This window comes from Humulus lupulus, chromosome 2, assembly GCF_963169125.1.
Source record: "Humulus lupulus chromosome 2, drHumLupu1.1, whole genome shotgun sequence".
In the NCBI taxonomy this organism is placed as follows: Eukaryota; Viridiplantae; Streptophyta; class Magnoliopsida; order Rosales; family Cannabaceae; genus Humulus; species Humulus lupulus.
In genome coordinates, this window is record NC_084794.1 from 159,681,345 (window position 1) to 159,707,125 (window position 25,781).

A 25,781-nucleotide genomic window follows, 5' to 3' on the forward strand; every position below is an offset into this window, starting at 1 on the left:
CAAACGAACACCGATGAAAAATTGGCGAAAACTGATGATTTTTGGAACACTTGAGTGGGGTTTTGGAAAAAAGGCCCCTAGACCATAGGGAACAAGAATAGAACAAAAATATTTTTTCTTTTTTTTTGGTCTCGAATCCCCTTGAAATTTCCTTTTCTTTCTTCCTTTTTTTTGAGAAACTAGATAATCACTTCTGAAAAGAAAAATTTTGAGCACCAAAGAACCAACTCGAAAACCAAGCAATCTGTGGTACTATATAACAGATTCAAGGAACAAACCAATCTTTGATTCAAGAACACTCCCAATAACACAAACCAATATTCCCAAAAACCAATCTATGATGCAACCAATAACAGAATAACCAATAGCCCTAACACAAATCTGTGATTTAACCAATAAGAACAAAACAAAAATAGTTTGTGGCACTATAACAGTCTCGGATTTCACAACAAATAAAGGAACCAATTGTCACAAGGAAACAATTGAAACAAGATTTGTGGATCGGATTTCACAACAAATAAAGGAACCAATAGACACAAGGAAACGATTGAAACTTTGGCAACAAATAAGGGAAACAAGGAAACAAGGAAAACAATTGAAACTAGGAAATTAACAAGCTCGAGAATAGAAAAAAAAAAACACGACTAGATGAACACGAATTGAATATAGGAACACGAATTGATTTTTTTTTCTTTTTTGAGAAATCCTAATATAAGAACACGAATTGAATAGAGAAAAAAAAAACACATAGGAAAGGATAGGCCAAACCGGATGATCCTAATCTCTGATACCAACTGATACGAACCACACCAACGATTGTGGTGAAACCCGACACCAAATATGGACTCACACTCACAACTAGAAAATTGTGAGTGTTTTTCTTCTTGAGTTCTCGAAGAAACTTTTGAACTTATCAAGGGGTTCCTTGTGGCGTTCAACCTGACTTATCAAACGGATTCCCATCCCCGTTTGTGGCGTCTTCCTCATACCAAGGTTCGTGCTTGGCTAAGCATTGGGTCGCGGTTCTTCATCCCCAATTTCGTGTGTTCTTGGTGGCTGTGCCATATTTGGTGTCGGGTTTCATCACAGTGTTGGTGTGGTTCGTATCAATAGGGTGTACCAAAAGGGAGGATGAGAATGAAGGGGATTTGGAAGGGGTAGTTTCTGATGAAGAGTTTGATAGGATGTCGGCGGGTAACCATAGGAGGTATGGTCGGGATAGAGAAGCTAGGAACCAGGTAGATAATTATTTAGGAAATATCAAGATGAGAATTCCAGCATTTCAGGGGAAGAGTGATCCCGAGGCATACCTTGAGTGGGAAAAGAAGATGGTGTTGGTTTTTGATTGTCACAACTACTCCGAAGTGAAGTGAAGAAGGTAAAACTTGCTGCAATTGAATTTACTGATTATGCTGTTGTTTGGTGGGATTAGTTGTGCATCAACAGGAGGCGAAATGGAGACCTATTGAGACTTGGGATGGTATGAAAAGGGTGATGAGGCGACGTTTTGTACTGTTCATTACTATCGGGATCTATACCTTAAGTTGCAGGGTCTTCGTCAAGGTTCCAAGAGTGTTGATGAGTATTACAAAGAGATGGAGATGGCTATGATTAGAGCCAATGTGGAAGAGGATCGGGAGGCAACAATGGCAAGGTTTTTGAATGGGTTGAACCGAGAGATTGCTAATCCGATTGAGCTACACCATTATGTGGATTATGAGGACACCAAGACTAAAGATCCAAGTCTAGTTCCAGTTGGTCTGGTGACGAGGGCGCGAGCCAAAATACTCAGTTTAGGAGCTTGATGAGTCTTATTGTATTTTGTCATCTTGTATTTTTTATTTAGTCTTTGTTTATTTTGTGAAAAGTCAAACACTTGACTTGTGTGAGTCCAAGAGTCCTTTTGTCCTTAATATTCGGTTTTCATTAGGAAGACAAAAATGGTTGTCTTTAAATTTCAGTTTTCATTAGGAAGACAAAGGGTTGCCTTTATTTGTCGGTTTTCATGAGGAAGACAAAAGGTTGTCTTTATTTTTTTCGGTTTTTAGGAAGACAAAGGGGCTTTTCTTGATGTATTTTTTGGCTATATAAGGCCTTGAAAACATTTGGAAAAAATCAGATTATGTTGAATGAAATTGTGAGTTTATTTCTTCTTGAGTTCTTGAAGAAACTTTTGAACTTATCAAGGAGATTCCTTGTGGCGTTCATCCTGACTTATCAAACGGATTCCATCCCCATTTGTTGCGTCTTCCTCATACCAAGGTTCGTGCTTAGCTAAGCATTGGGTCGCGGTTCCATTCCAGTCTCGTATGTTCTTGGTGGCTGTTCCATATTTGGTGTCGGGTTTCATCACAATGTTGGTGTGGTTCGTATCAGTTGGTATCAGAGCTTAGGATCATTCAGTTTGGCCTATCTTTTTTTTTTCATTTGTGTTTCTGTTCATATTTCAATATTAGGTCTTTTCTGAAGAAAAAAAAAATATATCATCATCATCTAGTCATATTCTTGAGTTCTTTGTCCTTGATCTTCTTGTGAAATCCAAATCTGTTTTCTTTTTATTTCCAATTCAAAAATCTGAATCTGTTTGTTGTCAAATTCAATTGTTCCCTTGCTCAATCTTTTCCTTATTTTTTTTTCTTTTCCTTGTGAAATCCCTTGAATCCGAATCTGTTTGATATTGCTAAGTCCGAATTTGTTTTGATTTCAATTCATATCTTAATCTGTTTTGATTTCTATTCATTTGTTTTCCCTTGTTCCCATTGTTTCTTGACGAAATCTGAAATTACTCTAGTGCCACGGATTGATTGTGTGATTTTCTTTACTAGTTGAGAAATCTGAGATTGTTTTGGTGCCACGAGTTGTTTGGATCTCTAATATTGGTTCTTTGTTATTGGGCGTGTACACAGATTGTTTTGGAAGTATTGGTTTTCACATATTGGTCTCCACATATTGGTGTTCATGCTATTGGGGGTATTTTTGAATCACATAATAGTTTGTTCTTGAATCTGTTTTGGTAACACAGGTTGTTTGGGTTTCGGGTTGGCTATTGGTATTCATTTTTTTCCCTTTACAAATTGGTATCTGGTTTCTCAAATTTGAGAGGTAGAAAGCAAAGGAAAGGGAAGGAAAAAGGGAAGGGATCCGAGAGCAAAAATAAATAAATAAAAATTTTGTTCTATTCTTGTTCCCCATAGTCTAGAGAGGCCCTTTTGCCAAAACCCCACACAAGTGTTCCAAAAATCACCATTTTTCGCCACTTTTTCATCGATTTTCGTTTGATTTGTTTGGTAGAATTGGCTGCTTGAACCTCCATATTCACCGTTTCATTAGTTTTCAAAGAGCTTAAAGAAGAAAATAGAGTGGAAAAAGGCAGAGGTGTGAGCTTATTTGAGGGTAAAAGCCACCATTGAGTGCAAACACGAGTGTACTTGAGTGACCATTTTCTTTGAGTGAAACACGTGAGGGAGTGCAGTGAGGTCCTTTCTATAATTGTCTAACCTTATTGTTTTGCAGATTCTCCATCATGTCACAAAATACAGAAAGAAATGCAGGCAATGACGCTCCACCACCTACAGTTCCAAATCTACAAATTGAAGCTTTAATGGGGGAGATGAGGAGGATGTTGAGGGAGGAGTGTGAGCAAATACATGAGCGGTTGGATAGGGTAGAAGAGGGGGCACAACGGAGACCAAGGAGGGGTAGGGTACACCAAAGGAAGGATGAGAATGAAGGGGATTTAGAAGGGGTAGTTTCTGATGATGAGTTTGATAGGATGTCGACGGGTAACCATAGGAGGTATGGTGGGAATAGAGAAGATAGGAACCAGGTAGATAATTATATGGGGAATATCAAAATGAGAATCCCAGCATTTCAGGGGAAGAGTGATCCTGAAGCATACCTTGAGTGGGAGAAGAAGATGGAGCTAGTTTTTGATTGTCACAACTACTCCGACATGAAGAAGGTAAAACTTGCTGCCATTGAGTTTACTGATTATGCTATTGTTTGGTGGGATCAGTTGTGCATCAACAGGAGGCGAAGTGGAGATCGTCCTATTGATACATGGGAGGCAATGAAGATGGTGATGAGGCAACGGTTTGTACCACCTCATTATTATCAAGATCTGTACCTTAAGTTCCAGGGTCTTCGTCAAGGCTACAGAAGTGTTGATGAGTATTACAAGGAGATGGCTATGATTAGAGCCAATGTTGAAGAGGATCGAGAGGCAACCATGGCAAGGTTTTTGAATGGGTTGAACCGAGAGATTGCTAATCCAATTGAGCTACACCATTATGTGGAATTGGAAGATTTGGTGCATATGGCAATCAAAGTTGAGAGGCAGCTCAAGAGGGGTAGTACAAGTTCAAAGCCAAGACCGAGCTCACACAATTCAAGTGCAACACCTTGGCGGTCAAACTATCCAAAGAAGGAAGAAGACCAACCTACTTCATCCTTTACACCAAAACCAGCCACGACCCCTCAAGGTAAAACAGCCCCTACTTCGTCCCGTTCTAGTGAGATAAAGTGTTTCAAATGTCAGGGGCGAGGACACATAGCTAGCCAATGTCCAAACAAGAGAGTTATGGTGATTCGAGAAAGTGGCGAGCTCAATTCTGAAGATGAAGATGATCTTGCTGACATGCCACCATTGGAAGATGCTTCTATCAATGATGAAGAGTATGGGCCAGAATCTGGTGAGATGCTTGCACTAGTCACACGACGAGCCTTGAATTTGCAAGCAAAAGAAGAGGAAGAAGAGGTGCAGCGGGAGAACATCTTTCACACTCGTTGTCATGTGAAAGACAAGGTATGTAGTGTGATTATTGATGGAGGTAGTTGTACTAACATTGCTAGTTCTTCCAAGGTTGAAAAGCTAGGGCTCCCAACGCTTAAACATCCTTGTCCATACAAGTTGCAGTGGTTGAATGATAGTGGTGAAGTGAGGGTTACAAAACAGGTGCTGGTATCATTTTGAATTGGCAAGTATGAGGATGAGGTATTGTGCGATGTGGTTCCCATGCAAGCTGGACACCTCCTTCTAGGAAGGCCTTGGCTATTTGATTGGCGAGTCCAGCATGATGGCTTCACCAACAAGTACTCATTCACGTTCCATCAACGAACAATCACTCTAGCTCCATTGACGCCAAAGCAAGTATATGAAGACCAAGTGAGGTTGCAAAAATTGAGTGATAAAAAAATATTGAGTGAGCAAAAGGAGAGTGAAAAGATGAATGAGAGTGAGAAAAAAGAGAGACAAAGAGAGAAAATGGTTGAATCAAGTGAGCGAGAAAAGAAAGAGAAGAGTTCGATCAATGAGGGAAAATTAGAGAGAAAACAGAATAATTTTTATGCAAAAAAAAGTGAGGTTAAGGAGGCTCTTTTAAACTCTAACCAACTTGATGCTCACAAAGGTCGTCACAAGAAGGTTTTTGACCCCGGTGATTGGGTATGGGTACACATGAGGAAAGAACGATTCCCAGCACAAAGACGTTCCAAATTGCTACCTCGAGGAGATGGTCCGTTTCAAGTGCTAGAAATGATCAATGACAATACCTACAAACTCGATTTACCAAGTGAGTATACTGGTAGTGCTACTTTTAATGTTTCTGATTTGAGTCCTTTTGATGCAGGTGAAGATTTGAGGACAAATCCTTCTCAAGAGGGGGGGAATGATGAGGACACCAAGACTAAAGATCCAAGTCTAGTTCCAGTTGGTCTGGTGACGAGGGCGCGAGCCAAAATACTTAGTTTAGGAGCTTGATGAGTCTTATTGTATTTTGTCATCTTGTATTTTTTATTTAGTCTTTGTTTATTTTGTGAAAAGTCATACACTTGACTTGTGTGAGTCCAAGAGTCCTTTTGTCCTTAATATTCGGTTTTCATTAGGAAGACAAAGGGTTGTCTTTAAATTTCAGTTTTCAATAGGAAGACAAAGGGTTGTCTTTATTTGTCGGTTTTCATGAGGAAGACAAAAGGTTGTCTTTATTTTTTTCGGTTTTTAGGAAGACAAAGGGGCTTGTCTTGATGTATTTTTCGGCTATATAAGGCCTTGAAAACATTTGGAAAAAATCAGATTATGTTGAATGAAATTGTGAGTTTATTTCTTCTTGAGTTCTTGAAGAAACTTTTGAACTTATCAAGGAGATTCCTTGTGGCGTTCATCCTGACTTATCAAACGGATTCCATCCCCGTTTGTGGCGTCTTCCTCATACCAAGGTTCGTGCTTGGCTAAGCATTGGGTCGCGGTTCCATTCCAATCTCGTATGTTCTTGGTGGCTGTTCCATATTTGGTGTCGGGTTTCATCACAATGTTGGTGTGGTTCGTATCAGAGGAACTAGAAGATTTGGTGCATATGGCAATCAAAGTTGAGAGGCAGCTCAAGATGGGTAGTACAAGTTTAAATCCGAGACAAATCCCACAAAATTTAAGTGCGCGGTCGAACTATCCAAAGAAGGAAGAAAACCCTTTCACGCCCAAGCCTAAAACGGAGCCAAAACCAGCCACCACAACCACAACCTCTCAAGGTAAAACATCCCCTACTTCATCCCATTCTAGTGAGATATAGTGTTTCAAATGTCAGGGGCGAGGACACATAGCTAGCCAATGCCCAAACAAGCGAGTTATGGTAATTCGGGATAATGGGGAGATAGATTCCGAAGAAGAAGATGATCTTGATGACATGCCACCATTGGAGGACGCTTCTATGGGTGGTGAGGAGTTTGGGGCAGAATCTGGTGAGATGCCTGCACTAGTCACACGACGAGCCTTAAATTTGCAAGCAAAAGAAGAGGAAGAAGAGATGCAGCGGGAGAACATCTTTCACACTCGTTGTCATGTGAAAGACAAGGTATGCAGTGTTATTATTGATGGTGGTAGTTGCACTAACGTTGCTAGTTCTTCCATGGTTGAAAAGCTGGGGCTCCCAACGCTTAAACATCCTTGTCCATACAAGTTGCAGTGGTTGAATGATAGTGGTGAAGTGAGAGTTACAAAACAGGTTCTGGTATCATTTCGAATTGGCAAATATGAGGATGAGGTATTGTGCGATGTGGTTCCAATGCAAGCTGGACACCTCCTTCTAGGAAGGCCTTGGCTATTTGATCGGCGAGTCCAGCATGATGGCTTCACCAACAAGTACTCATTCACGTTCCCTCAACGAAAAATCACTCTAGCTCCATTGACGCCAAAGCAAGTATATGAAGACCAAGTGAGGTTGCAAAAATTGAGTGATAAAAAAAAATTGAGTGAGCAAAAGAAGGAGAGTGAAAAGATGAATGAGAGTGAGAAAAAAGAGAGACAAAGAGAGAAAAGGGTCGAATCAAGCGAGAGAGAAAAGAAAGAGAAGAGTTCGATCAATGAGGGAAAATTAGAGAGAAAACAAAATAATTTTTATGCAAAAAAAAGTGAGGTTAAGCGAGCATTGCGTACAAAACAGCCAATGAATTTACTCATGTACAAGGAGGCTCTTTTAAACACTAACCAACTTGATGCTAACAAGGGTCGTCATAAGGAAGTTTTTGATCCCGGTGATTGGGTATGGTTACACATGTGGAAAGAGCGATTCCCAGTACAAAGACGTTCCAAATTGCTACCTCGAGGAGATGGGCCGTTTCAAGTGCTAGAAAGGATCAATGACAATGCCTACAGACTCGATTTACCAGGTGAGTATACTGTTAGTGCTACTTTTAATGTTTCTGATTTGAGTCCTTTTGATGCAGGTGACGATTTGAGGTCAAATCTGGTGACGAACTTGACACCAAGACTAAAGATCCAAGTCAAGTTCCAGTTGGTCCGGTGACGAGGGCTCGAGCCAAGAGATTCAAAGAAGAACTTAACAACCTAGTCCACAGAGTCCTAAAAACAGGAGGAGACCGTGGTCAACACTAAAGGAGATTTTTTTGATGAAATGAAAATTGAGAGGTTTTCTTCTTGAGTTCTTGAAGAGACTATTCAAACTTATCAAGGGTATTCCTTGTGGCGTTCAATCTGACTTATCAAACGGATTCCCATCACCGTTTGTGGCGTCTTCCTTATACCAAGGTTCGTGCTTGGCTAAGCATTGGGTCGCGGTTCATCATTCCAAATTCGTGTGTTCTTGGTGGCTGCCATATTTGGTGTCGGGTTTCACCACAATCGTTGGTGTGGTTCGTATCAGGCATGGTCGTATGTGCTTTGCCTATTGATGGCCTTTTTATATGTTAAGTGTTTGTTATGCATATGTTTCCTGCTTGTGAGGGTTTTCTTGCTGGTCTTCGACTCACGGGTGCTCTATGGTGCAGGTATGGGCAAGGGAAAAGTCGACCAACCATGAGTACGGAGAGCGTGAAGCAGTACGTACATGTTTGGCCTGCCTAGCTGCCACAACCAGTGGATTTTGGGAGATGGTTGTATTAAAACCTAGATTTTGTCATCTAGTCGACTTGGTTTGTACTTATATGTTGTAAATATTTCTAAACAGTATTTTTGGATCCCAAGTATCAAATACTTTATGATTTTCAGTAAATGGAATTATTTTCAAAGTTTATAACTCTGTTTATGATATAATTACACTTTTGGCTTTAAACCTCGATTAGCGAGTTAAATGCACGTTTTTGAACTCACTTAGTAACGACTCCAAGGAAGTAGGGCGTTACAACTTGGTATCAGAGCGAGCTAAGGTTTATGGTTCTGGAGATTGACCGAACATTTACGCTCACTGTCAATGACAAGCTGGACTCAGGGTTGGTTGGTATGATTGACTAAATATGCTTGAATATGTGCTTGAATGCCCTGTTTGCCTGCTTATTTTATATAGAGCATGATGAATGAGTTAACATATGCATGATGCAGGACATGGCCCATTGTGTGTTATATGCTATCTGTACGTTATGTGGATTGCTGTTTTTGGGTTGATTGTTGTTATTGGGAGGTGGTGTTGGACTTTGTTATCATGCTTGAACAGTGGCGTCATTGATTACAGGCATATAGTTTTGATGCCTCGGCAATCATCTAGACTCCGCGGCAGTAGGGCCGAGGATGACAATCAGGGTCAAGACCCTCCACCTGCCCAACAAAATTGGCAACAGATGTTCGCCGAAATGGAAGTGAGATTGCAACGAATAGAAGAAGAACTCTGACAGCTGAGGCAGCAAGCCCCTCCACAAGTAACTAGGTTTCCAGTTCAGTAGGTTGCGGCGCCAGTGCCAGTTCAGCCTGTGATGGAAAATAGGTGGGAACCTTTGTATGAGAGATTCAGGAAACATCATCCTCCCACCTTTGAAGGTGGATCAGACCCACTGCGGGCAGAGCAGTGGATAAATATGATTTCCTCAATTCTAGATTTTATGAGGGTTCAGGGGAATGAGAGGGTATCTTGTGCTAGCTACATGTTTAGAGAGGATGCCCGCATCTGGTGGGACGTGGTAGTTCAGAGAAGGGTCTTTCCCTAACGGCTTGCACTCCGCGTGCTCAAAACCGTTCTCGGCCCCTTGCCACTCCTGGTTCTTGCCTCTCTCAGCTTTTGCCGCTCCCGGCTCTTGCTGCTCCCGGCTCTTGCTGCTCCCAGATCTTGCCGATCCTGACCCTTGCCTCTCCCAGCTTTAGTAGCTCCTAGCGCTTGCCGCTTCCAGCTCTTGCCGAAATGTCATAATCACATATATAACATAACAGACATAAACAATACATACAGTACAACACACCACATTGATCTACGAGTACAAACAGTTCTCTTACCTGGTGTCCCGAGCTGACAATCCAAAGCGATCCCTAGCACGATCCTAATCCTGAGCTTGAGCGATAAGACCTAGTCACAATGCATCAACAATAGCCATCCATCAAGCTCTAATCCATCAAATAACTTTTGGGAAATAATTTTAGTCTCCGGGGCCTTAGATTCTACCAATCCGGATGGTAAAATCCTTCCTGAGCCTTAACTTTTGGGTTCTTAAACCTAAAACTCTCAAATGGCCAACATCTGACACTTGAGTCGTGGCCTAGCCCCTTAAGGGCCACAGCGTGCTCCAGTCAGAGGTAAAAGCCTCACTGGTTGAGGGACACAGGCCGCAACACTACCTTCCTTGGGTCGCGTCGTGAATGGCTGACAGAGGCTTTCCAACCTCTTCGAACACACGGGTCGGGGCGCCTGAAGAACAGGGCCGCGACTCAAGCCTGAAACCCATAAATCCCACCATTTTCTACGTTTTTGCCGAACCCAATTCACCAAAATTCCACCCTAGACATGAACTACAGCCATAACTAAGTCTCTCAAGTATTCCCAAGTACCTTAAACAAGACCACCACAATAATATATAAACCAGAACTCCATCACAACCCAAAATTCAAACCTTGAGTTTGAAACTCAAGAACATCAATATCAAACTCATAATTCAACGAGAAGCATAAGAATTCACTTACCCCTTCCGCTGATGATAGCAATCCTTAGCTGATCCTAGCTTGATTCCTCCATCTCCAAGCTTCCACGCCTTCAATTCTTAGCTAATTCCTCGAGTAATCCCCCTTAGCTCCAATAGAATTCCCACCAAAACTCAGCTCAAAATCCATATTTACTTTAAGAGCCAGAAACTGAAAAGCAACCTTAAACCTTACCTCAAATGGATGGACTACTCTTGCTAACTCCTCAAGCCAAACCAAGGACCCTAGCCTCAAGCTCCTGCCCAGATTCTCCCTGAGTTACAGCTCCACATTCCTTCAAGAAATGAGGAAGAAACCTAAATCGAGAGGGAGAAATAATGACTCCTGCTTTTTCCTTCTTTCCTTTTTCTTTCAGCTTCCTTCAAATTCTAGAAATTCCATTAAGGCATAAGGCAGACTTAGCTCTTATCCCTTATAAGCCAATTGACCATGATACCCTCCAATTAAATTTAAGCCCTTAATCCTTCTAAGGGCATTCTGGTCATTATTCCCAATTCCCGCTAATTCCTCGAGTGTCTCTAATATTTACCGCCCAACACCTAACTAATCACCAAATATATTCCTCAATATCAAAATAGGCTCCAATATGTTCTCTAAATCCCCAGAATTACCCCCAGGCTCGCCCCGAGCCGGGTATAAATCCACGCTGTGACTTTTTTGCTAAACCGCTCACTAGGATCGGCTCGAGTCACAGATTCCCACTATATCCACATAATAATGTGGTCTATACAATTTATCAAAATTATTTACATTTACGCCCTCAACGGGCTAAATTACGAATATGCCCTTCTAACCTAGTCAGGTCCTACATGCATACTAATAATACACATAGTAATGCATGACAGATATTCAAATAATCATATAACATGCTTTTTAATCATTAAATCACATATAATCCAGTTAAGCCCTCCCGACATACTAATCAAGGCCCTTAAGCCTTATTAGTGAATTTGGGTCGTTACAACTATCCCCTCATAATGAGAATTTCGTCCTCGAAATTTACCTGAACAACACGGGATACTGATCCCACATCGCTGTCTCAAGCTCCCAGGTCGCCTCCTCGACCCTACTATTCTTCCACAACACTTTAATAAGAGGAATCGTCTTATTCCATAATACCTTGTCCTTCCAATCCAAGATCTGGACCGGTTGCTCCTCATAGGCAAAAATTCTCTGCAATTCTTAGTCTTCATACCTCAACACATGTGTCGCATCTAAGACGTACTTTCGAAGCATAGAAACATGGAATACGTCATGAACTCCCGACAATGATGGTGGCAAGGCTAACCTGTAAGCCACCTAACCGATCCTTTCCAGGATCTCAAAAGGTCCAATGAACCTAGGGCTCAGCTTGCCCTTCCTTCCAAATCTCCTCACCCCTCGCAATGGTGAAACTCAGAGAAACACGTGGTCCCCAACCTGGAACTCAACGTCCCTATGCTTGGGATCAGCGTAGCTCTTCTGTCTGCTCTGTGAAGTGACCATCCTAGCTCAGATCTTTTCTATAGCTTCATTTGTCCTCTGAACCATATCTGGCCCCAAATACTTCCTCTCACCCATCTCATCCCAATGAATGGGTGATCTACACTTCCTCCCATATAACATCTCATCGGGAGCCACTCCAAAAGTTGATTGGTAACTATTGTTATATGAAAATTCAATCAACAGAAGATACTTACTCCACGATCCCTCAAAGTCGATCACACACGCTCTGAGCATATCCTCCAATACCTGAATCGTCCTCTCATCAGTTTGAGGATGAAAGGTTGTGCTGAACTTCAACTGAGTCCCCATTGCCTTCTGCAAGCTACCCCAAAACTTGGAGGAAAAAATAAGATCCTGGTCTGGCACTATAGATTTAGGAACCCCATGGAGACATACGATCTCCCTCACATACAACTCCACATACTAATCAACAGTATATGTCGACCTCACTGGAAGAAAATGGGCTGACTTGGTGTATCTGTCCACTATCACCCACACCGAGTCATGAATCCCTACTGTTTTGGGTAAACCTCCCACAAAGTCCATCGTAATATCCTCCCATTTCTACTCGGGAATACCCAAAGGCTAAAGCAACCCTGCAGGTCGTTGATAGCTTTCACCTGCTGACAGGTTAAACATCTGGCTACATACTCCGCCACATTCTTCTTCATCCCGAGCCACCAAATAACGTCTATAGATCCTGGTACATCTTCGTGGTACCCGGATGGAGTGAGTACGGTGTCGTATGTGACTCATCCAGTGTCTCTCATTTAATCCCCTCATCATCTGGAATGCAAATCCGTCCTTGATACCGAAGCAAACCAACCTTAGAAATTGAATAGTACTTAGCTACTCCCGCTAAGACATTCTCTCTAATATCCTGTAACTGAGCGTCTACCAATTGCCCTTCTTTAATCCGCTCTAGCAGGGACGACTGGAGAGTAATATTGGCCAACTGGCCCACCACCAAATCTATCCCCGCTCTGACCATTTCATCAACGAACTCTCTTGAGATCTGGGTGGAACTATATAACTGACCTGGGCCTTTCCGGCTCAATGCATCTGCCACTACATTGGCTTTCCCCGGATGGTAAAGAATATCACAATCGTAGTCTTTCACCAACTCTAGCCAACGTCTTTGTCTCATGTTCAGGTCCCCATACAGATAATGTCGCCGAACCTTCAGTGTGAATACCACCGTTGCTAGCTCCAAATCATGGGTAGGATACCGCTGCTCATACTCCTTCAGCTGTCGTGATGCATAAGCTATGATCTTCTCATTCTGCATCAACACACATCCTAAACCTAACCTTGATGCATCGCAGTAGACAACAAACTTCCCTTCCCCCGAAGGAAGGCACAACACAGGCACAGTAATAAGTCGTCGCTTCAATTCTTGGAAACTGTCCTCACACTTTTCTGACTAAATAAACTTCAAATTCGTCTGTGTCAATTCTGTCATTGGTGCCGCTATCTTCGAGAAGCCTTCCACAAACTGTCTATAATAACCCGCTAGACCAAGAAAACTCCGCACCTCCGAGGTGTTCCTTGGCCTCAGCCAATCTCTAACTGCCTCTACCTTAGATGGATCCACCTTGATCCCATCTGCACCCACAATATGTCCAAGGAATGTTACTTCTGTTAACCAATATTCACATTTCTTAAACTTGGCGTACAGCTGATGCTGCCTCAATCTCTGCAGAACCTGTCGAAGATGAATCTCATGCTCTGCCTCTGAACTGGAGTACACTAAGATGTTGTCAATGAAGACAATAACGAATTGATCCAGAAAGTCCTTGAACACTCTGTTCATTAAGTCCATAAAGGCTGCCGGGGCATTAGTCAAACCAAATGACATAACCAGAAACTCATAGTGCCCATACCTTGTTCGGAAGGCCGTCTTCGGTATGTCCTCTTCCATGATCCTCAGCTGGCGATAACCAGATCAAAGATCAATCTTCGAGAACACCGTCTTACCCGGCAGTTGATCGAACAAGCCATCAATCCTTGGTAGGGGGTACTTATTCTTGATAGTCAACTTATTCAATTCTCTGTAGTCTATACACATTCTCAAAGTTCCGTCCTTCTTCTTCACAAACAAAACTGGAGCACCCCATGGCGAGTAACTAGGCTTGATGAACCCCAAATCCAGAAGCTTTTGTAGCTATATCTTCAATTCTTTCAGTTCTGCCGGTGCCATCCTATATGGTGCCCTCTGTCCCTGGCGCCAACTCAATGACAAATTGAATCTCTCTATGTGGCGGCAACCCAGGAAAGTCCTCAGGAAACACATCCAAGAACTCACAAACCAATCTGGTCTCTTCCGGTCTTGTTGGCGAAACCCTGGTGGTATCCACCACACTTGCTAGGAAACCTATATACCCTCCCTGTAATAGGTCCTTAGCTCTCAATGCTGAAATCCTGGGTAAGCGGGGTCCATGCACCGTTCCCACAAAGACAAAGGGATCCTCGCCCTCCGGCTCAAAGGTCACCATCTTCTTCCTGCAGTCAATAGTAGCTCCATATCTAACCAGCCAATCCATACCTATAATCATATCAAAGTCCTCCATACTCAACTCAATCAAGTTTACTGACAACTCTCTACCATCAACGATCACTGGTAGTGCTCTAATCCACCTCCTAGAAACTACCAGTTCCCCTATAGGCGAAATAGTCCCAAACCCTGAAGTACAATACTCACTAGGTCTACACAGTCTATCAATCACCTTACAAGAAACAAACGAATGTGTAGCACCAGAGTATATCAATAAAGTAAAAGGAGAGGCAGCGCTAGAAAGCTGACCTGTCACTACTGAGGGACTAGCCTCGGCCTCTGCCTGCGTCAAGGTGAACACTCGAGCTGGAGTCAAGCCATCCACCTTCCCCGCATATCCCTTCTTCACTGTCAGGCAGTCTTTCTTGAGGTGTCCCACCACCCCGCACATGTAACAAGCCTTAGCCCGACACTCGCTCGGATGGTGTCTTCTACACCTCGTGCACTCACGATAGGTCCTCCATGAATCATCGCCTCCCTGACGGCCACCCTGAGTACCCCGACCTCTCCTATTAGGGCCAGGAGCGGTCAAAGCATCACGGGTCTTCCTCTTTATATCACTAGGGCCTCCGCCCCTACCAGAACCAGAATATGGAGGCACCACCCTGCGGCCCTCCCATCTTGCTGCACTCTCCCTCCATATCTTATTTTCTGCCTCCTCGGCGGTAAGAGCCTTCTCTACACCCTGGGCATAAGTTGTCCCTCCAGGAACTGTTGTAATCCTCACATCCCGGGCTATCATAGCATTAAGCCCTCTGATAAATTTGTCTTGCCTAGCTGCATCTGTAGGTACAAGATTTGGTGCAAATTTTGCAAGTCTATCAAACTTTAGGGCATATTCTGTAGCTGTTATGCTGCCCTAAACCAGTCCCACGAACTCATTTACCTTCGCAGCTCTGATGGCAACATTGTAGTACATCTGACTGAACAGGTCCTTGAATCCTTCCCAAGTCAAAGCAATAACATCTCTGGTCTATGATGCCACTTCCCACCAGATTCGGGCATCCTCTCTCAGCATATATGTGGCACAGGCCACTCTATCATGTCCCTATACCCTCATAAAATCCAAGATGGTAGTAATCATGGTCATCCACTGTTCAGCCTTCAGTGGAACAGGTCCTCCCTCAAAGATCGGGGGCTGTTGTTTCCTGAACCGCTCGTACAATGACTGCCATCTATTCCCAACCTCTACTGGCAGTACAACTGGTACCACTGTAGGTGGCACAATAGGGGCAGCACTCCCTGATGGAGCCTGTTGTCGCAGAATTCGAATCTGTTCATCCTGGCTCTATAGCCTTGCTTACGTGTCTGCCATAAGCTGCTACCAGTTCTTAGGGACTGGTGGAGGGGTCTGGTCTTGGTCATCATCTCTAGTCTCAGACCTGGTGCTGGCTCGTCATGTAGATTTTCTTGGACACATATTTATCCAAGTTAATCTGCAATCAACGACTCGGCAGTCAAACTATGACGACAGGGTAATAATCCTTTCATGATCCACCATTGGGACTCAAACATTCACAAACAATCAAAATATAACAGTTTATCCAAATATTCATCCTTATATTCATTCACATGCATAGCAATGCTAATAATAAGCATGCCTCAATATCATCATGCTAAGGGCCAGACCCTATCAGTATCTCATGCTCCCTTAATCAAGCAAATATCAACAGTCATATCCCATTCAAATCATTTAAACAAATAATCATGTATACACAATTACCAAACCCTGAGTCCAGCTTGTCTTTCGCGGCGAATGTACATATCAAGCCAGTCTTCAGGAACCCTTAAACCTAGAACGCTCTGATACCATGTTGTAACGCCCTGGATAGCCAAGACTGTTACATTGTGTGCATAAAAAGGTGCAAGACTTGCTAATCAAGTCATTTAGTTAAAAACGTGTTACTGGAACTACAATTGAACAAGGGTTAAAAGATTTTGGTCTCAAAAGCTTAATTTCTTATAAACAAACATTTTCTTTACATGGGATCCCAGAAGTAGTAGAGTTAAAACACAGTTTACAAAATTTTAGGATTAAAATACAGTTGTTAGCCACTCTAAGGCATAACAGACAATTAAGCTTTTCTCGCCCTGTTCCACTCCTCGGTCGTGGCGGCCAATCAGCTGATTATGTACATTCAGCCTCGCAGCTCTCCATCTCAGGACTGGTCCAACTTACCCTCGCCTTTACCTACACCACGTAGCACCCGTGAGCCAAGGCCCATCAAGAAAACACAATAGCAGAGCATGATCATTAAGCAAGTAATGAGATAACTCATACAGTATAAACATGTACTCAACAGTTCAAACATTCATGTTGTTCAAGTATTCAGCATACCAAGTACATCATTTTATATCAATAATCAATTCACATATGATAACCAGGGTTAATGCCCTTAGGCCGCACCCTCTATTTATCCCACTCACTCCGGCCCGCTTAAACCGAGCTCAGTGAATATTAAGCTGTCCTCAGCTACCAGTGGCCGAGCCGCGCCCTGTGTGCAAGTATTATTTACGGCACCCTTAGGCCGTTTATCACATGCCCCATGGCATGATACCATCTATGACATCATATAGATATAGGGAGCTTTTAGTCCCATCACAAACACGTAACCGATGCAATTTTCTTACCTTTAGATTTCGGTAGCTTTGTTCAATTCGATCCTCACGCACGATCCCGTCAGAGCCCTAGCGTACACCTAGTCACACCCACAAGTTAGAACCAACTCCAAACCTCAATTCCAAAACCTAGCCTCAGGACCAATCCCGAGCCCTCGGGAAGCCCTAATTCCACCAAACGGGGTGGTGGAATCAAACCCCGAGCCCCTCGGGCAAAAACCCTAAGAAATAATGCAAAAACCCGTATATGGGAACAGGGTAGCGCTACAGCATCCTAAGGTGGGCGCTACTGATACGAACCACACCAACGATTGTGGTGAAACCCGACACCAAATATGGCAGCCACCAAGAACACACGAAATTGGAATGAAGAATCGCAACCCAATGCTTAGCCAAGCACGAACCTTGGTATGAGGAAGACGCCACAAACGGGGATGGGAATCCGTTTGATAAGTCAGGTTGAACGCCACAAGGAACCCCTTGATAAGTTCTAATAGTTTCTTTAAGAACTCAAGAAGAAAAACTCACAAATTTCATTTCATCATAATCTGCCTTTCCCAAATGTTTAAAAGGCCTAATATAGCCGAAAATTACATCAAAGACAAGCCCCTTTGTCTTCCTAATGAAAAACCTAAAATTACATCAAGACAAGCCCATTTGTCTTCCTAATGAAAACCAAAAATTACATCAAAGACAAGCCCTTTGTCTTCCTAATGAAAACCGAAAATTACAAAAAAATGACTATTGGACTCACACAAGTCAAGTGTTTGACTTTTCACAAAATAAACAAAGACTAAATAAAAAAACATGATTAAAATAAAAAATACAAGATGACAAAATGTAATAACACTTATCAAGCTCCTAAACTAAGTCTACTTTGATGAGTAGGACAAGTCTTTGTTCTCCTTCAGTGTTGACCACGGTCTCCTCTTGTTTTAGGACTCTGTGGACTAGGCTGTTAAGTTCTTCTTTGAATCTCTTGGCTCGTGCCCTCGTCACCGGACCAACTCGAACTTGACTTGGATCTTTAGTCTTGATGTCCTCATCTCCCCCCCCCCCCCTCTTGAGAAGGATTTGACCTCAAATCGTCACCTACATCAAAAGGACTCAAATCAGAAACATTAAAAGTAGCACTAACAGTATACTCACCAGGTAAATCGAGTCGGTAGGCATTGTCATTGATCCTTTCAAGTACTTGAAATGGACCATCTCCTCGGGGTAGCAATTTGGAACGTCTTTGTGCTGGGAATTGCTCTTTCCTCATGTGTAACCATACCCAATCACCGGGCTCAAAAACTTGCTTATGACGACCCTTGTTAGCTTGCTTAATGTATTGTTCAGTCCTTCTCTCTATGTTGAGTCGTGCCCTCTCATGGATTTGCTTCACAAATTCTGCCTTCTTCTTTCCATCTAAATTCAAATGCTCAGAAACAGGTAAAGGTGATAAATCCAAAGGAGTTAGAGGATTAAAACCATAAACAATTTCAAATGGTGAAAATTTAGTAGCAGAATGGATGGAACAATTATAAGCAAACTCAACATGTGGTAAACAATCTTCCCAAGTCTTAATATTTTTACTTATGATAGCCCTCAACAAGGTGGATAGAGTCCTATTAACTACTTCTGTTTGACCATCGGTTTGAGGATGACAAGTAGTAGAAAACAATAGTTTTGTCCCAAGTTTACCCCACAATGTTTTCCAAAAGTAGCTTAAGAATTTAGCATCCCTATCTGATACAATTGTCCTAGGCATACCATGTAATCTCACAATCTCCCTAAAGAACAAATCTGCAACGTTAGAAGCATCATCAGTTTTATGACAAGGGATAAAATGAGCCATCTTAGAAAATCGATCTACCACCACAAAGATTGAATCCCTCCCACGCTTACTTCTAGGTAAACCCAACACAAAATCTATCGAAATATCAACCCATGGTGAACTAGGAATAGGTAGGGGTGTGTAAAGGCCATTTGGTTGAACTCTCGATTTAGCTTGCCTACCTACCACAAATTCGCTCAACATCTCGTTTCATGTGGGGCCAAAAGAAGTGCTCTTGTAACATAACTAGGGTCTTAGCCACTTCAAAATGTCCCATCAACCCGCCCCCGTGGGATTCCTGAACTAACAAGTCTCTTAAAGAACAATTAGGTACACACAACCTATGCTCCCTAAACAAGAAACCCTCATGCCTATAAAATTTTCCCTCAGCAGATTTTTCACAAACACCATAAATCTCCCCAAAGTCATGGTAAACAGGATAAAGCTCCTTAATGTGTTCAAAACCAAGTAACTTAGCATCAAGAGTAGAGATTAAGGCATACCTGCATGAAAGGGCATCAGCAACCATATTCTCCTTACCTTGTTTATACCGTATGACATAAGGAAATGTCTCAATGTACTCAACCCATCGTGCATGTCTCTTGTTGAGCTTGTGTTGTCCTTTCAAATGTTTCAGGGATTCATGATCTTTGCGAATCACAAACTCTTTCGGGAACAAATAGTGTTGCCATGTTTCTAAAGCTCGCACCAGTGCATACAACTCTTTGTCATAGGTGGGGTAATTAAGGGCAGCCCCACTTAGCTTTTCGCTAAAGTATGCAAGCGGTCTCCCATCCTGCATAAGAACAGCGCCAATACCAATACCAGAAGCATCACATTCAACTTCAAACGTGTTAGAAAAGTTAGGCAAAGCAAGTAAAGGAGCATGAGTAAGCTTGTATTTAAGTAGCTGAAATGCCTCCTCTTGAGCTTCACCCCATTTAAATGCTACATTCTTTTTGATAACTTCTATAAGTGGTGCGGCGATGGTGCTAAAATTCTTCACAAACCTCCTGTAAAAGCTAGCAAGTCCATGAAAACTTCTAACATTACCTATAGTGGAGGGGTTGGCCACTCTTGGATGGCTTTGATCTTCTCTTCATCAACCTCAATACATGTAGCACTCACAACAAAGCCTAGAAAACAAGCTTATCGGTGCAGAAAGTACACTTACTGAGGTTAGCATATAATTTCTGTTTCCTAAGCACATCCAAAACTGAATGCAAATGTGAAGCATGATCATGCAAACTCTTACTATAAATCAGAATATCATCAAAATACACTACAACAAATTTTCCAATGAAAGCACGCAAAACATGATTCATTAATCGCATGAAAGTGCCAGGTGCATTAGTTAATCCAAAAGGCATGACTAACCACTCATACAATCCATGTTTAGTTTTAAATGCAGTTTTCCACTCATCCCCTTCTTTCATTTGTATTTGATAATACCCACTCTTAAGATCAATCTTGGAAAACACACAAGAACCATGCAACTCATCTAACATATCATCTAAACGAGGGATGGGATGTCGATATTTTACCGTTATGTTGTTGATGGTTCGACAGTCAACACACATCCTCCATGTTCCATCCTTCTTAGGAACGAGAATCACTGGAACAGCACAAGGGCTTATGCTTTCTCTCACATGCCCTTTCTCCACCAATTCTTCAACTTGCCTTTGTAGTTCCTTAGTTTCGTCAGGATTACTTCTGTATGCTGGTCGGTTTGGGATTGAAGCACCTGGAACAAAATCAATTTGATGTTCTATCCCTCGAATAGGTGGTAAACCATGTGGTACCTCCTCGGGAAACACATCCTCGAACTCCTGCAAAATAGAAACAACAACACTAGGAAGCGAAGAATCAAGTTGGTTAGTGTTTAAAAGAGCCTCCTTGTACATGAGTAAAATCATTGGCTGTTTTGTAAGCAATGCTCGCTTAACCTCACTTTTTTTTGCATAAAAATTATTTTGTTTTCTCTCTAATTTTCCCTCATTGATCGAACTCTTCTCTTTCTTTTCTCTCTCACTTGATTCGACCTTTTTTTCTCTTTGTCTCTCTTTTTTCTCACTCTCATTCATCTTTTCACTCTCCTTCTTTTGCTCACTCAATTTTTTTTTATCACTCAATTTTTGCAACCTCACTTGGTCTTCATATACTTGCTTTGGCGTCAATGGAGCTAGAGTGATTGTTCGTTGACGGAACGTGAATGAGTACTTGTTGGTGAAGCCATCATGCTAGACTCGCCGATCAAATTGCCAAGGCCTTCCTAGAAGGAGGTGTCCAGCTTGCATTGGAACCACATCGCACAATACCTCATCCTCATATTTTCCAATTCGAAATGATACCAGAACTTGTTTTGTAACACTCACTTCACCATTATCATTCAACTACTGCAACTTGTATGGACAAGGATGTTTAAGCATTGGGAGCCCCAGCTTCTCAACCATAGAAGAACTAGCAACGTTAGTACAACTACCTCCATCAATAATCACACTACATACCTTGCCTTTCACATGACAACGAGTGTGAAAGATGTTCTCCCGCTGCACCTCTTCTTCCTCTTCTTTTGCTTGCAAATTTAAGGCTCGTCGTGTGACTAGTGCAAGCATCTCACCAGATTCTGCCCCAAACTCCTCACCAACCATAGAAGCGTCCTCTAATGGTGGCATGTCATCAAGATCATCTTCCTCTTCGGAATCTATCTCCCCATTATCCCAAATTACCATAACTCGCTTGTTTGGACATTGGCTAGCTATGTGTCCTCGCCCCTGACATTTGAAACACTTTATCTCACTAGAACGGGACGAAGTAGGGGCTGTTTTACCTTGAGGGGTCGTGGCTGGTTTTGGTGTAAAGGATGAAGTAGGTTGCTCTTCTTTCTTTGGATAGTTCGACCTCCAAGGTGTTGTACTTGGATTGTGTGGGCTCGGTCTTGGCTTTGAACTTGTACTATCTGATACGAACCACGCCAACAAGTGTGACGAAACCCGACACCAAATATGGAACAGCCACCAAGAACACACGAGATTGGAATGGAACCGCGACCCAATGCTTAGCAAAGCACGAACCTTGGTATGAGGAAGACGCCACAAACGGGGATGGGAATCCGTTTGATAAGTCGGATTGAACGCCACAAGGGATACCCTTGATAAGTTCGGATAGTCTCTTCAAGAACTCAAGAAGAAAACTCACAAATTTTCATTTCATCCAAATCTGATTTTTCCAAATGTTTTCAAGGCCCTTATATAGCCGAAAATTACATCAATACAAGCCCCCTTTGTCTTCCTAAAAACCGAAATATTAAAGACAAGCCTTTTGTCTTCCTAATGAAACCGAAAAATAAAGACAACCCTTTGTCTTCCTAATGAAAACCGAAATTTAAAGACAACCCTTTGTCTTCCTAATAAAAACCGAAAATTAAAGACAAAAAGGACTCTTGGACTCACACAAGTCAAGTGTTTGACTTATCACAAAATAAACAAAGACTAAAAAAACGTGATTAAAAATAAAAAGACTCATTACAAGATGCTAAATATTGATCAAGCTCCTAAACTGGTGTCCTCATCATTCCTCCCCTCTTGGCTTGGATCAACTGGAACTTGACTTGGATTTTGAGTCTTGGTGTCCTCATCATTCCCCCCCTCTTGAGAAAGATTTGACCTCAAATCGTCACCTGCATCAAAAGGACTCAAATCGAGTCTGTAGGCATTGTCATTGATCCTTTCTAGCACTTGAAACAGCCCATCTCCTCGAGGTAGCAATTTGGAACGTCTTTGTGCTGGGAATCGCTCTTTCCTCATGTGTAACCATACCCAATCACCAGGATCAAAAACCTGCTTGTGACGACCCTTGTTAGCATCAAGTTGGTTAGTGTTTAAAAGAGCCTCCTTAACCTCACTTTTTTTTGCATAAAAATTACTTTGTTTTCTCTCGAATTTTCCCTCATTGATCAAACTCTTCTCTTTCTTTTCTCTCTCACTTGATTCGACCCTTTTCTCTCTTTGTCTCTCTTTTTTCTCACTCTCATTCATCTTTTCACTCTCCTTCTTTTGCTCACTCAATTTTTTTTTATCACTCAATTTTTGCAACCTCACTTGGTCTTCATATACTTGCTTTGGCGTCAATGGAGTTAGAGTGATTGTTCGTTGGCGGAACGTGAATGAGTACTTGTTGGTGAAGCCATCATGCTGGACTCGCCGATCAAATAGCCAAGGCCTTCCTAGAAGGAGGTGTCCAGCTTGCATGGGAACCACATCGCACAATACCTCATCCTCATACTTGCCAATTCGAAATGATACCAGCACCTGTTTTGTAACCCTCACTTCACCACTATCATTCAACCACTGCAACTTGTATGGACAAGGATGTTTAAGCGTTGGGAGCCCTAGCTTTTCAACCATGGAAGAACTAGCAACGCTAGTACAACTACCTCCATCAATAATCACACTACATACCTTGCCTTTCACATGACAACGAGTGTGAAAGATGTTCTCCCGCTGCACCTCTTCTTCCTCTTCTTTTGCTTGCAAATTTAAGGCTCGTCGTGTGACTAGTGCAAGCATCTCACCAGATTCTGCCCCAAACTCCTCATCACCCATAGAAGCGTCCTCCAATGGTGGCATGTCATCAAGATCATCTTCCTCTTCGGAATCTATCTCCCCATTATCCCGAATTACCATAACTCGCTTGTTTGGACATTGGCTAGCTATGTGTCCTCGCCCCTGACATTTGAAACATTTTATCTCACTAGAATGGGACGAAGTAGGGGCTGTTTTACCTTGAGGGGTCGTGGCTGGTTTTGGTGTAAAGGATGAAGTAGGTTGGTCTTCTTCCTTCTTTGGATAGTTCGACCGCCAAGGTGTTGCACTTGAATGGTGTGGGCTCGGTCTTGGCTTTGAACTTGTACTACTCCTCTTGAGCTGCCTCTCAACTTTGATTGCCATATGCACCAAATCTTCTAATTCCACATAATGGTGTAGCTCAATCGGATTAGCAATCTCTCGGTTCAACCCATTCAAAAACCTTGCCATTGTCGCCTCCCGATCCTCTTCCACATTGGCTCTAATCATAGCCATCTCCATCTCTTTGTAATACAAATCAACACTCTTGGAACCTTGACGAAGACCCTGCAACTTAAGGTATAGATCTCGATAATAATGAGATGGTACAAACCGTCGCCTCATCACCCTCTTCATAGCCTCCCAAGTGTCAATGGTACGATCTCCATTTCGCCTCCTATTGATGCACAACTGATCCCACCAAACAATAGCATAATCAGTAAATTCAATGACAGCTAGTTTTACCTTCTTCATGTCAGAGTAGTTGTGACAATCGAAAACCAACTCCATTTTCTTCTCCCACTCAAGGTATGCCTCAGGATCACTCTTGCCTTGAAAGGCGGGGATTCTCATCTTGATATTTCCCAAATTATTGTCTACCCAGTTCCTAGCTTCTCTATCTCGGCCATACCTCCTATGGTTACCCTCTGACATCCTATCATATTCTTCCTCTAAATCGCCCCCATCAAACTCTCTTTCACCCTCAACATCCCGTTGTTGTACCCTGTTCCTCCGTGCCCTCCATTGCGTTCCCTCTTCTACCCTATCCAACCTCTCATGTATCTGCTCACACTCCGCCCTCATCATCCTTTGCATCTCCCCAATTAATGCTTGCATTTGTAGATTCGGAACCTCAGGTGGCGGAATATCATTGCTTGCATCTTTCTCTGGATTTTGTGCCATGATGGAAATCTGCAAAATAGGGTTAGAATAATATGGAGAAAAGACCTCACCACACTCCCTCACGTGTTTTCACTCAAAAATTTGTCACTCTAGTCCACTCGTGTTTCACTCAACTTTGATGGCTTTTACCCTCAAATAAGCTCACACCTCTGCCTTTTTCCACTCGTATTCTTCTTTGAGCTCTTTCAAAACTAATCCAACGGTAATATGGAGTATTCAAGCAGCAAATTCAACCAAACAAACCAAACGAACACCGACGAAAACTGGTGAAAAATGAAGAAAAAACGATGATTTTTGGAACACTTGTGTGGGGTTTTGGCAAAAAGGCCTCTAGACCATAGGGAACAAGAATAGAACAAAATTTTTAAGACGGGTTTCCAGACTCTTTTTTTTTTTTTTTTTAGGTTCGGATCCCTTTGAATTTTTCTGATGAGGACACCAAGACTAAAAATCCAAGTCAAGTTCCGGTTGATCCAAGTCAAGAGGGGAGGAATGATGAGGACACCAGTTTAGGAGCTTGATCAATATTTAGCTTCCTGTAATGAGTCTTTTTATTTTTAATCACGTTTTTTATTTAGTCTTTGTTTTGTGATAAGTCAAACATTTGACTTGTGTGAGTCCAATAGTCCTTTTGTCTTTAATTTTCGGTTTTTATTAGGAAGACAAAGGGTTGTCTTTAAAGTTCAGTTTTCATTAGGAAGACAAAGGGTTGTCTTTATTTTTCGGTTTCATTAGGAAGACAAAAGGCTTGTCTTTAATATTTCGGTTTTTAGGAAGACAAAGGGGCTTGTATTGATGTAATTTTCGGCTATATAAGGCCTTGAAAACATTTGGAAAAATCAGATTTGGATGAAATGAAAATTTGTGAGTTTATTTCTTCTTGAGTTCTTGAAGAAACTTTTGAACTTATCAAGGAGATTCCTTGTGGCGTTCATCCTGACTTATCAAACGGATTCCATCCCCGTTTGTGGCGTCTTCCTCATACCAAGGTTCGTGCTTGGCTAAGCATTGGGTCGCGGTTCCATTCCAATCTCGTGTGTTCTTGGTGGCTGTTCCATATTTGGTGTCGGGTTTCGTCACACTTGTTGGCGTGGTTCGTATCAGTTGGTATCAGAGCTTAGGATCATCCGGTTTGGCCTATCCTTTTTT

At 42.2% G+C, this 25,781-nt stretch overlaps 1 pseudogene; it reads right to left on the reverse strand.

The window, feature by feature from the left end:
• Nucleotides 1–252: 252 nt before the first annotated feature.
• LOC133814878 (uncharacterized) lies at nt 253–24,311 on the reverse strand (annotated as a pseudogene).
• Between the last annotated feature and the right edge of the window lie 1,470 nt (nt 24,312–25,781).